Source organism: Cibotium barometz, chromosome 32 (assembly GCF_041138505.1).
Source record: "Cibotium barometz isolate CiBa-2024 chromosome 32, ASM4113850v1, whole genome shotgun sequence".
Lineage (NCBI taxonomy): Eukaryota > Viridiplantae > Streptophyta > Polypodiopsida > Cyatheales > Cibotiaceae > Cibotium > Cibotium barometz.
The window spans coordinates 12,975,735-12,988,405 of NC_141077.1; the positions used below are offsets into that span (position 1 = coordinate 12,975,735).

A 12,671-nucleotide genomic window follows, 5' to 3' on the forward strand; every position below is an offset into this window, starting at 1 on the left:
AGTCAGAATGGAGAAATGAAAAAAAAGTTTCTTTCTCATCCCTTCAGTCAGTCTGTTATCATCTGGGTTTAGACTTAAGCTTGAAAGGTCATGACTAGCTTGTGTGTTGGTTTACCCTCTTCAGCTGGGGATGTTAGCTGGTATTTTGTTTCCCCTCTGTACTGTTGCACTTTTATATGAATATACATACATACATACATACACACACACACACACACACACACACACACATATATATATAAATATATATACACACACAAACTTATATTCCCCCTCCCAAAAATCAAAAACCGATCATTGAGAACTTCACAGAGTGACACTTGAGGTTGGCTCTAGGTCAGCTGTCAGTAATCGAACCCCACAAAATCATTGTCCAAATGACATCTTCTTCAAAGATATATAAGAAGTGGAAAACATGCGCATGTTTCATATTCAAATGTGATGACACGAGCATAGCATTATACCATGCTCCATACATTATTTTGTTATTTTAGAAACAGACTTCCATTAAGTTAAAAAAAAAACAAAGAATAAATCTAAAAAAACCACCTTCTGGCTTAAGAAGTGCCAAATAAATCCCTGCACCTACAAATGACACATTCCATACAATGAGGGATGCCTCCTACAAGTGCCAAATAAATCCCTGCCACTACACATGACACGTTCCATACAATGAGGGATGCCTCCTACAAGTGAGGCTTCTTAAGAAGTGCCAAATAAACCTTGTACCTACAAGTGTCACACACACCCATGCACTGAGGTGCAGTGTGACACACTGGCTTATCATCAGTGCTATACTGTACAGAAATAGTACCTTTTTAGGAACATTTGTCGTACGCCGTGACCCCATTGTGAGCCCTTGTCTAGGGACATGTCAAGCACAAGCTACGTAGGTCATTCCAAGACGTAGGTGTCAAAGTCTGTCATTTTACCCACTTGGAGAACAGCTGAGCAAGGCATTCAGGTTAGCAGAATTATGTAGGCTCTAGGCCAGCCTTGGGGGCCAGCCTATGAACCAAAGGGCTTGTGGGCACCATGGGCATAAAGGGGGTCTAGCAACAAGTCGGCAGCCCTACCACGCATAAGGCAGCAGTCGCCAGGTCCTTGAGTAGTTGGCCAGTAGCATAATTAGGCGCACCATCAGTGGGAAGCCAGGATATGACAAATAGCATTTAATGCTTAATATTCAGCAGTCGTGCCATTAATTAGCTGGCCGACAGCAGTATGAATCCACCGACCAGCAAAACCCATATATAAGCAGGCCCTCAGTCCATAGCAAAAATCAATCTCATTCTTCATTCTATTCAGCAGTAGAAAAGTGCAATATGTGTGCTTAAGCCTCTGTCTTTTGCATACAACATTCTCAGCCCAAGCACCTTAGTGCTTCACTCCCAAGGCAGCCCGAAGTTTACTTCAGCATTCAGCCTTCAGTTGTCCTCCAGTAGTGCATCTCACTCTACAGATCTAGATGTGCATAAGGTGGCTTCAAAATTGTCTTCAACCCATTTGATGGCTCAGCAGACGTTTGGTCTACATCGTCCTTGCGTTTCGCACTCTCCATCATCATTCTCAGTAAGTTTTCTGTATTGTAACAGAAGTTCTCCAAACTAATAAAGCAAACACTCCTGCTTGCAAAAGGGGGCCCTTAAGTGGGTAGACTGGGACCCAATCTGGTGTCGTCACTACATTCTCTCTTTTTTTTTTTCCGAGAAAAGATCCTTTCATTAGTTATGTAAAAAAAACGCCCGTAGGGCTACAAAAGAGATCTCTCCTGCTCCTAACAGAGAGAAGAGCAGTGAATACATCATGGCAGCCCGGGAGACTCTCCCTAGGTGCTGCAAAATACAAGCATCAGTCTAAAGAACTGAGCGGCTAAATCATACAATAGGGGGGGGGGGAAGAGCCAAACAGGTGGCCTGTAGTGCCAACGGGGGGATCCTGTGTGTATGGTGTAGAACGGGCCGCAGCGCCAAGTGGTGTGAAAGGCCTGGCGCCGTAAGATCGCCTCATCCGAGTCTCCCCGGATGCGGTCGTACTGTCCTCGCAGGGTGTGGATCAACTCCTGCCAAATCCCCCGAACAGTCTCTGCTGGTGGCTCTAATCTCCCCTCAAAGGCCGTAAAGCACCGGGCCCTCCAGGTGAACCAGATGGTGAGGCTGCTGAGGAGCTCCCATCGTAAATCCCTCTCCTGTGTCTAGCTGGCGGACGAGAAATCCGGTGCCGGAACCAGGCGAGGCTGGTAAATCTGATGGCCTGACTGCCCTGCTCCATCTCATAGCCCATAGCAGGCCCTGACGAAGTCGACCAAGCAGCGGCACCCCACGTAAACATACCCTCCGGAGAGAGGGGGGCCAGAATACGCAGCATCCGCAGCCAAATCTGCTGTGCCTGAGGGCAGTCCCAAAGGCAATGTCTCTGTGTCTCCATAGGGTGGCCGCATCGGACGCAGGCCGCCGGAAGACCGCTGTAAACAAGCCAAGTGCCAACTGCTGAGCCCCTGTGGGCGACCAGCCACTGAAAAGCCGAGATCCTGCGGGCCTGTCGACTAGCCCAGAGCCGAGCCCAGAAATCCTCCAGGAACTCCTGTGATAGTCCCTGCAATCGCCAATGCCCCGCTGCCGCTGGAGAAACCGTCCTCCTCGCCGTCAAAATATGCCGTCCCAGCCGAACAGTATACTGGAAAAAAGTGATCTCTGTGGCCTCAAGGGATGCATAAGGATCATGCCACTCGTACTCCCCGGGGTCCCACTGTAACCGGGCCAAGGGACGCGCTGCATATGCCCATATGCGCCAATCCGGGAGCACGTCAGCAGGGTCGGGGTCAATATGCCACTTCCGAGAAGCGGCAGCCACTACCCGAATCCTCTGAAAGGTGCACTCTGCAACCAAAGGCGACTCCACCTCCACTCTCTGGAGTCTGCCCTCATCCTGAATCTCATAATAGAGGCATCTGCCATCCTCAGTGCTAGCTCTGACAGCAATCAGGATCTTCAACTGTGTAAAGGCTCCCATCCACCGTGGGGCCACTGGCTTGAGAGGTGTGAACCACTCCTCTGTAAGTGCCTCCTGAATATCATCCCTCATAATCAACCCCCCTCTGAAGTGACTCAGCCTCTCCACCTGGGTCTCCTCTGGTAGACTGCAGAAAGCCTGCCAGTCTCCAAAACTATGAGCTGGGCCTACCGCTAAAGGTCCCCAGGCTAGACAAGGCCGAGAACCCAGCATATGACCCTGCTCAGTACGAACCGCTGGGCTCCAGATGAGCGGCTGCCTGGCCCGCTCCTCAACACAAGAAGGAGGCCGCTGAGAGAGCCCCGGTCTCAGCAGCTCCCAAGCTCTTAGGATACTCAAAGCAAATCTGTCCTCCCATCCTCTACTGAGGCCTGTCCTCCTCATCTCTATGAAGATCCAGCGAATCTCTGGTGCCCAAGTACCCCCTGCAGGAGGCGCCCGGGCCTGCAGTCGCTGCAAGAGGAGCTCTTTCCAAGGCTCAGCGCCTGGAAGCAACCCCCGAACAATAAGCTTCCCCAATAAGGCTCTACTCTGATCGACTGGATCTATAATGCCCAAACCGCCCTGAGCCAGCGGAAGTGTAATAACTGCCCATGCAACCTTCGCCCGAGCTGGCTGACCGTCCCGCCCAGACCACAGAAAGTTCCTGATCAGCCTCTGTACCTGGCCGATGCAAGAGCTCGAGAAAATCCAGCAAGACGTAATGTACCACATAGTCGCTAACAGCACCTGATTTGCCACCACCACCCTCCCAGCCAAGGATAGTCGAGCTGTACTCCAATACAATAGCTTCTTCCGAATGCTCAGAAGAAGCGGGGCAATCTGCTGCTCAGGTGACAAATCGAGGCCAATCTGGCATCCCAAATACCGCACCGCTGTGCCTGGAGGAATCCATCTAAAACCGGGGTCCGGGCTCCATGCCGGAGTGGGAGCACTACTGATCCAGAAGGCCACTGTCTTGCGCCAATTGATCAATGCTCCCGAAGCTGCACTAAAAACCTGGAGCGACTGCTCTGCCCGAAAGATTGGCCTCTTGGCCATGCAAAAATAAGCCCGTGTCGTCTGCAAACTCAGCATCAAGCAAATCCTCCCCCCGGACTGGGAGCTGAAGTCCTCTCAAACCAACGTCCTCTGCCGTCAAATACATACTCATAGCCTCCGCAGAGAAGAGAAAAAGGAAAGGGGCGAGAGGACACCCCTGACGGACTGATCTGGTCAGCTCAAAACTCGGCCCCCGACCTCCTGCAATCAGCACCTGGCTGCGAGCTGTGGAATACAAAGCTGCCACCCCTCTGATCCATCCTGGCTCAAAGCCCAGGCGTAGCATAGTGCCCTCTAAGAATCCCCAATCAACTCTATCGTATGCCTTCTCAAAATCGAGAAGCATCACGACCAAGTCCTCGCCAAGAAACCTAGCTCGGGCTGTCGCCTCCCAGAAAGTAAAGATGTTGTCAAGGATACTGCGCCCCTTGACAAATCCTGTCTGAGTAGCATGAATCAACTCCCCCAGGAAGGGCTGGATCCTCAAACTCAAGGCCTTTGCTAAGACCTTGTAGACAGTATTGAGGATCGTAATAGGCCTCCAATGCCGAATGTCATCCGATACTCCCTCCCCCTTGGGGATAAGATAGATCAAGCCCTCTGAAAAGCTCTGCGGCATCACCCCAGTGTCCAAAACATGCTGAAAGCCCCTGCGGAGGCCTGGCCCCAAAAGGTCCCAATAGCGCATAAAAAAGGCCGGCGTCAGTCCGTCCTCCCCTGGGCAACTATGTCGTGGCAGGACCCTCAAGGCCTCGGCAAGCTCAATCTCTGACAGAGGCGCACCTAGAACTGTGCGCATATGGTCTTTGACCCTCCTCTGCACATGGGCCCACACAGTCTGTCTGCACACATCTCGATCCTCAGTGGCTGGCTCCGCTGAAAGCAGGTCACTATAAAAAGCAGTGGCAATGGCTCTGATCTCCCCGAGCTCAGTAGCTATCGATCCATCCGGTCTACCAAGCTGTCGAACTCTTGCTCGCGCATGACGGGGTCCAGTGATCTCAAAAAACTCCCCAGTCACTCTATCACCAAGCTGCGTCCACTGAGAGGCCTGACGACGATAGTAAAACTCATGTCTCTGCTCCTCCACCTCTCTAACCTCCTGGCGTGCCTGGCTCAGCTGGGACGCCACCCACTCACATGCAGGCTGCTGCTCCTGAAGGCGCTGTAGCGAAGCAAGGCTGCGTCTCAGCCGTTGCTCCCGCTCGCGAATCTCTCCCAGTCGTGTCAAAGCTGCAGCATGTAGAAAAGAGCTAAGATCAATGAGTCCCTGGGCACACTGGCCCGCTGCATCCTGGTCAGAGCACTGACTATCATGCCAGATCCTCTCAATGTCCTCAGCGAGACTGGGATCTGCAAGTACCCTCTCTGGGATCCTCAACTGCAAGCTGGGCTCCCGTGTCCCCTCCTCCAATGTCAATATAACTGGCGCATGATCTGAAAATGAGGTGCCAGCGAGAATGCCGACGGAGCCCCCTCGCTCCCCTAACCAATCGCCCACATAAAAGCGATCAATCCGAGATAGATTAGTCCCTCCCTGCCGGCGATCCGACCGAGAGAAACTAAGACTGTCCTGAGATCGGGAGAAAGCCCCATGGTGCCATGCATCAGTGATCCTCAGTGACATGCAAAACCGGTCCCAAGCTGCAAGCTCCGTGCCGTGCACTGTAACATGACTGCCTCCCACCCTATCTGCCGGGTCCTCAAGCATGTTGAAGTCTCCCCCAACACACCAATGTGCGGCCTCTGGCAATGCATCTGTAACCTGAGTCCAAAACTCTGCTCTGGCACTAGCATGATTGGGCGCATAGATGTTGAGCACACCCAATAGCTCATCATGCATCCTCAGAATGACATACTGTGCTCTACCAAGCACAATGATCCCTCGATCCACAATGGCCTGCCGCCATACATCTGCAATAACCATGCATACTACTCCCTGTCCACCCAAAGGACCAAACCCTGCAGACCAAAAAGTGTCCCATCTACCAGGCATCACCGAACCATATCTCCGGATCCTGCTCTCACCCAAGTGGTGCTCCTGCATCATCAAAATGTCAATGCTGCCACCAACCAGGTATCTCTGAAGCTCCTGCCTCAAGCAACCTCGATAGCGTATAAAGTGTGCTCCGCCAAGGCCCTGTACATTCCATGAGATGATCCTCATGGATGCCCTGCTGAGGTGGATGCTGTCTCAGCCGTACGGCGGGCCTTCGCAAGCGGCTTGGATGGAGAGTAGTCCCCATCCGAACGGCTGCGAATCTGCCCACCCGGTGTACTGCAAGAATCCCGGATCAGGCGCCAGTGGCTGTGGCCCATGGCGACTGCCTCCTGCTCTGACAGAGAAACCTCGTGTATACTCACATATCCAGGGTCGCGCGCCAAGTCTGCCACTATACGCACGACCAAATGCCGAATCACTGAGGTATCCACACTCCCGGGATCCAAGAAAAAATGAGCCAACTCCCAAAGTCGGCCTATCACATCAGTCACCTCCAGATCGCTCATGTGGTGAGAAAACTCAACTGCTTGAGTCTTCAAAGTGCTGAGAGCGAGCTCTAGAGTCCACTCCCGATCACAAGGTCCACATAGAGGGAACGAGAAGGCCACCGCTGAGTCTAGTGCCTCCTCCCCGCGGGCCGAAGGTATCACTACATGAACTCGAATGGGTGCTGGCTCATGGGGGCCCTCTGCTCCAAAAAGCCGTGTAAAGGTATAATCAAAGGCCTCCGAGCGCTGTCTAATGCCAAGGCGACTCAGCCGACTGCGGATAGATGAAATCCGTGAGGCCCTAATCGGCATAGGTCTCCTCTGTGATGCTCGAGCGAGGTCAGTGCTCAGCGCTCTCCGGACTGCAGGTGAGCGCTAGGGAACTGCCAGGGTCTCCCGGGAAGGTGAGGCGGGCGGAGGGGGAGGGGGAGGCGAGGGAGGTGGAGAGGGAGCCGCTGTCGAAACCGGAGCGGAGGCGGGAGGAGGCGAAGGTGAAGACGAGGCGGTGGGAGGGGACGGGGGTGGGGGGGGTGAAGAAGGGGGAGCTGGCATCTCCTGGTCCTCAGTCGCTGCAGGGGTCTCCTCTTGAAGGGGAGCAAAGCTGTTCCTCACGGGAACCCAGTGAGGCTGAGACTGTGGCTGCTGCTGCAGCGGTCTCTGTGCGTGCTGCTGTGGCTGTCTCCCTCGGCGGCGCCCCTGTCCATGCTGCCACTCCGAGGTCTCTGTGGCCTGAGCAGGTGTCCCTGAGGCAGCCTGCCGAGCCGAATCTGTGGGCGGGCCATCAGTAGCCTGCTGCTGTGGTGAGGGTCGAGGTCTCCTGCGAGGGCAGGCCTTGGCCAGATGACCGACCTGCCTGCAAATGAAGCACTGGTTCGGGAGCCCCGAGAACTCCACTCTCTGATCTATCCACCCCCCCCTATCCTAGGTAGCTGAATGACCTTAGGAAGGGAGGAGATGTCAGACACCAACACTCTAACCGAAGGTAGCCCCGCTGCTCTGGCCACCACTGAAGCTGCTGAGGGGCCCGTCTCTAGTACCGAGCCCACCAATGCTCCGAGCCTGGGGAGGAGCGGAAGATACTCCCGGCGGAGACCAGGGAAACAAACTGTAATATGGAAGAGGCGCTCTCCCTGCTCCGCCGCTGCTGGGTCAAATCCATGCTGCCAAGGTCTGAAGAAAGCCCGAGCACCCCTGATGTCCAGAGGACTCATGGCAAGGACCTTGGCAACGCTCTGGGCGGCCTCGAACTCGATTTGATAATGGCCTCGGCCCAGGAGCTGTACATTCAGGATCTTGCCCACATCTGCAAGAAGGCGAGCCTGAAGAAGATCCCTGATCTCCCCTCTGCTGGGGCGAGTGCCGACTATACGGCAGATGGTGGAATGAGCCTGGAGGTGTTCCACCTCTGCAGTGAGGCTCGCTTCCTCTTTCGGCGAAAGAGAAAGCCTGATGGGGATGACCTCGGGGGCGGGCGAGGGGGCTGCGGGTGAGTCCCTGGCGAGGCGGGAGGAGTCTCCATCAGAGTCTGAAGCTCAGGCGAAGGCGAGGCGAATGCGGAAAACCTGCAAGAAACGGGCTGCACCCAAAGAGGCGGAAGACCGGATGAAAATGAAGAAAAACAAAACCCCCTGGGGGTGAACAACACGCAAGAGGAGGGAGAGGGGGAAAACGAAGGAGAAGCCCTCGGGGGGGGGGGGGGGGGGGGGGAGGGAGGGGGCGGCGGCAACAAAACGAAAGGGAGGGGAGGCAGGGCGCTGCTGAGGGGGGGGGGGGGGCGGGCGCGAACAGGCGGACAGGAGGGGGGCGAACAGGCGACAGAGGGGATGGGGGGGCGAACAGGCGAAGAGGGGGTTGGGGGCGAAAATACGAAGAGGCGGGGGAGGCAGGAGGGGGGGGCGCAAAAGGCGAGCAGAGGGGAGCGAAGGCAGGCGGGGGGTGAAAAAGCGAACAGGCGGAGAGGTGGGAGGCGCACAGGCGATAGAGAGAGGGGGGGCGTGCAGGCGGGCGCACAATGCAGGGTGGAGGCGGGAGCTTCAGCGAGCTACGGGCTGCCAGTTTATGCCCCACTACATTCTCTCTTTCTTCAGCTCACATACACTTAAGAGTATACATTCATACAAAGGACTGTGTACTGAGTTTCTATCAGAGCTCCGAAGATGCAAGGAATACTTAGCCATAATGAAGCCTAGCACTAAGGATCAAATAGAAAGAATTATTACAAAAAAAGGTAGTTGATAAGCCAAACACAAGGAGACTAAAGATCGACGCCAAGCGACGCCAAGCAAACAAGGAACGTTGGAGTATCAACATAAGCTCGATCGGGAAGCCATGTAACTCCAATATCAACACTTGCTAACAACCCTACAAGCTAGTCTTATGGCAATTCTTCCCAACTTGGCACTTCCTCAACCACGCCATCAACCATTGTCCAAGCCTACAACACCCACAACCATCGACATCAACGCCACGTCACTTTTTTTAAACAACTTTTTTTTTGCGTGTTACATTTTTTTATATCAGCAACCTCTATTTTGATGCTTCAGGTTGTGATACCACTATAACAGACCTTCGTAAGGGCTGTGGCATGGGTACTTAGCTTATCTTCAAGAAAACAACTTCTTCACGCATAAAACCTTGAGAAAATCTGAAAATAAAAGAAAGAGAGTAGAGTGAGAAGACACCACACTAGGGTTCAGAATAGCCTTGGCCCGACCCTCTCCCTCCGGATTATATTCGATAAGACTCCTTGGAGAAGTCTTGAGTACAAGTTCTTAAATAGTTCTTGCCCAAAAACACTTCAGAAAAGCGATTTAAAAGTCACTTATAGCCCAAAAAGTATCTTTTTAATAATAAAAGCTCTTCTCTTGAAATTAGCTATCATTTGGGCTATGTTTAGAGCTGAAGATTGTGGAATTTTTGGCCTTTGGATTTGGGACATGTGGCACATAAGAGAATAAAAGTGAGACAAGTGTTCTTACACTTGTCAATTCAGCTCTACACATGGCATTGTAGCATTTTCTTGTTTATTTGAACATGAGAGAGTTATCTCTTGGGCGAGTTTGAGCTTCGAGTAGTTTTTGGAGGCTGAAAACTCTGATTTTTCACCATTTCTCTTCATTTCTAAGATCACCATATCCATATCCAGCTTGGGGAAAATGATTTTCACTACTCTACACCATCTTGCACACCACGGATGGCTGAATTTCAGCAAAACAGTCCTAAAGCTCGCTAAAATTTCTGGTTTTATGCAATATACAGGCTGTTTTACAGGTTTTGGCGCTCATGGATGCGACATACAGGCTGTTATACCGGTTTATGCACTTACGAGCATGGTGTCGCCATTATTGGAGGCCAACAAGACCACACATACATTCTCAGAGATTATTGAGTCCATAAAGGAGCACCTAACCAAAGCACAGAACTTTTATAAAAATCCGTTTATGCATCTATTTATGCATAAATTCAATTTTAATGAGGATAACTCTTTTGAAATAAAAATAAATTTTTTTATGCATCTTTCTATGCATAAAATCAAAATTTGATAAAAATAACGCTTTTATATAATTTAAAAAAAATTATGCATCTATTTATGCATAAATTCAATTTTAAGGAGAATAACACTTTCAAAATAAAAATAAATCTTTTATGCATCTTTCTATGCATAAAATCAAAAATAATGAGAATAACTCTTTTGAAATAAAAGAAATTTCTTTATGCATCTTTCTATGCATAAAATCAAAATTTGATGAAAGTAACGCATTTATTTTTAAAAAATTATGCATCTATTCATGCATAAATTCAATTTTAAGGAGAAAAACTCTTTCGGACCAGGAAAGCCAGCAACTCTAGACGAGATGTCAACTACAAGGAGAGAGATTGGGTATTTCTCTCCATCATGAAGCAACCATTAAAGCAAGTGGGCAAGCATTGTCCCAAGCTCTCTATCCAAAGCTTCAACCCATTTTCTATTGTAAAGAAGTTCAGTGATGTCTCCATGAAGTTGAAGTTGCCAGACATTTGGACTATGCATGATGTCTTCCATGTCTCATGGTTATTGCTGTATGTTGGATCATCCCCACAAGAGGTTCCAAATAAGCAACATCCTGAAGTGGTCGACGAATCAAAAATCATCGAGTCCGAGCAGACTCTCTTCCATAAGTGGAAGCATGATTCCGGTCGAAGAATCAGGCAGTTCTACACAAAATTCAGAGATCCAGGCACTCACGAAGCTGTTTAGCTTGACAAGGAATTCTTCCAGGAGTACCCCCAGTTAGTGGCAGACTACTTGGATGCTATGCAACTATCGCCAAGCTATGCAGGAGGTAATGTCACATGCACCCATGCATTGAGGTGCAATGTGACACACTGGCTCATCATCAATGCTATCCATATACAAAAATAGTATCTTTTTAGAAACATTTGTAGTACACCATCCCTAGTCCAAGGACAAGTCAAGCACGAGCTACATAGGTCATTCCAAGCCATAGGTGTCACAATCTATCACTTAACCCACTTAGAGAACAACCAAGCATTTAAGTCAGCCTAGCATTAGCAAGCATTTAAAAGGCACTTAGATTAACAGAGCTCTAGGCCAGCCCTTGGGGGCCAACCTATGAGCCAAAGTGCTTGTGGGTACCATGGGCCACACTTACAAGGCATACAGGGGGTCTAGCAACCAGTCGGCAACCCTGCTCGGCTTAAGACAACAGTCGAGAGGTCTTTATAGCTGTCGGCTAGTAGCATAATAAGATGTGCCACACGTATGAAGTCAGGATAGGATAAATAGCATTTAATACTTAACATTCAGCAATCGTGGCATTAATTAGCTGGCCAACAACACTATGAATCCACTGACCAGTAGCAAAACCCATACATAAGCAAGCCCTCGGTCCATAGCAAGAATCATCTCATTCTTCATTCTATTCAGCATAGAAAAGGGCAGAATATGTGTGCTTAAGACCTCCGTCTTTTGCATACCAGCAGTCTCAGCCCAAGCTCCTTAGTGCTTCAGTCCCAAGGAAGCCCGAAGTTTGCTTCAGCATTCAGCCTTCAGTAGTGCATCTCCCTCAACAGATCTAGGTATGCATAAGGCTCTCCGAAGTGCTTCAAAGTTGTCTTCAACCCGTTTAATGGTTCAGCAGGTCTACATCGTCCTTACGTTTGGCATTTTCTGTCATCATTCTCAGTAAGTTTTCTGCAATGTAACAATAGTAATAAAGCAAATACTCCTGCTTGTGGGAGGGGGCCCTTAGGTGGGTAGATTGGGACCCAATCTAGTGTCATCTCTGCACTCTCTCTTCCTTCAGCTCTATCTCCTGTGAATAAAGATAAAAGCATAGTTTTTGATCCACGCGTCCACCAGGAATTCTAGACGTCCACCCACACCCACGTCCCTCATCGTACAGAATGGTTTTTCGTACTTTGCCCTAAAAATTGGGGGTTTCCAAAAATTTTGGGTGCCTTGCCGATTTGACGTTCGTGGCTTTCCATGCTGGCGTGCTGTTGCGCTGAGCGGATGTACGCGACTGTGTTGAGGCCCCCAACTTCCAAGCAAAGCAAACTCGAGTCTCGAAGTTCGAAGCTGAGACTTGAGCCGGGTAAAAAAATGTACATAGTACACAGTACAAGCTTGAGCCTTTTTTGATTTTCCCCACGGGCCACAGCTGTTTCACGACTCACGACTCACTGTACTATCATACAGTTACAACTTACCAGTATACTGTATAGTGTATACAATATGCTTATCACTATGTACTAGGCCCTATGTACTTACTACTGTGCAGCGTGCCCATGGGCCACTGCCTTTTTTTGCCTACGCCCCCCTTTACAACGGCCAGCCTGCGAGTGCGCCCCCTGCATTTACTCCCTCGGCCCTGCCCCCCCCCCCCCCCCCCCCCCCCCCCCCGCAAGTCGAAAATCTTAGCCTTTAGGTACTTAGTCTTGATTCTCGAATGCATCCACTACCTCCTTAGGTAGGCAAAATATAGTGAGCACTGGGCGCTGGGAAATGGTTCCTTTTTTGTTCTTGACCAGAATGACTTTGGCCTTCTGTATGTCGAATCTCGATGACTAACAAACTGTGCTTATAAGTTATAAATTATAATTGTTCCAACTGAGTGTCATAGGCT

The 12,671-nt window shown here is 50.5% G+C and overlaps 1 protein-coding gene across 1 annotated transcript in view; it reads right to left on the minus strand.

Moving 5' to 3' along the window:
* Window positions 1–12,671, minus strand: part of LOC147619841 (isocitrate dehydrogenase [NADP]-like) — a 106,247-nt gene that overhangs the window by 24,793 nt on the left and 68,783 nt on the right. The gene's annotated exons all lie outside the window — the stretch shown is intronic.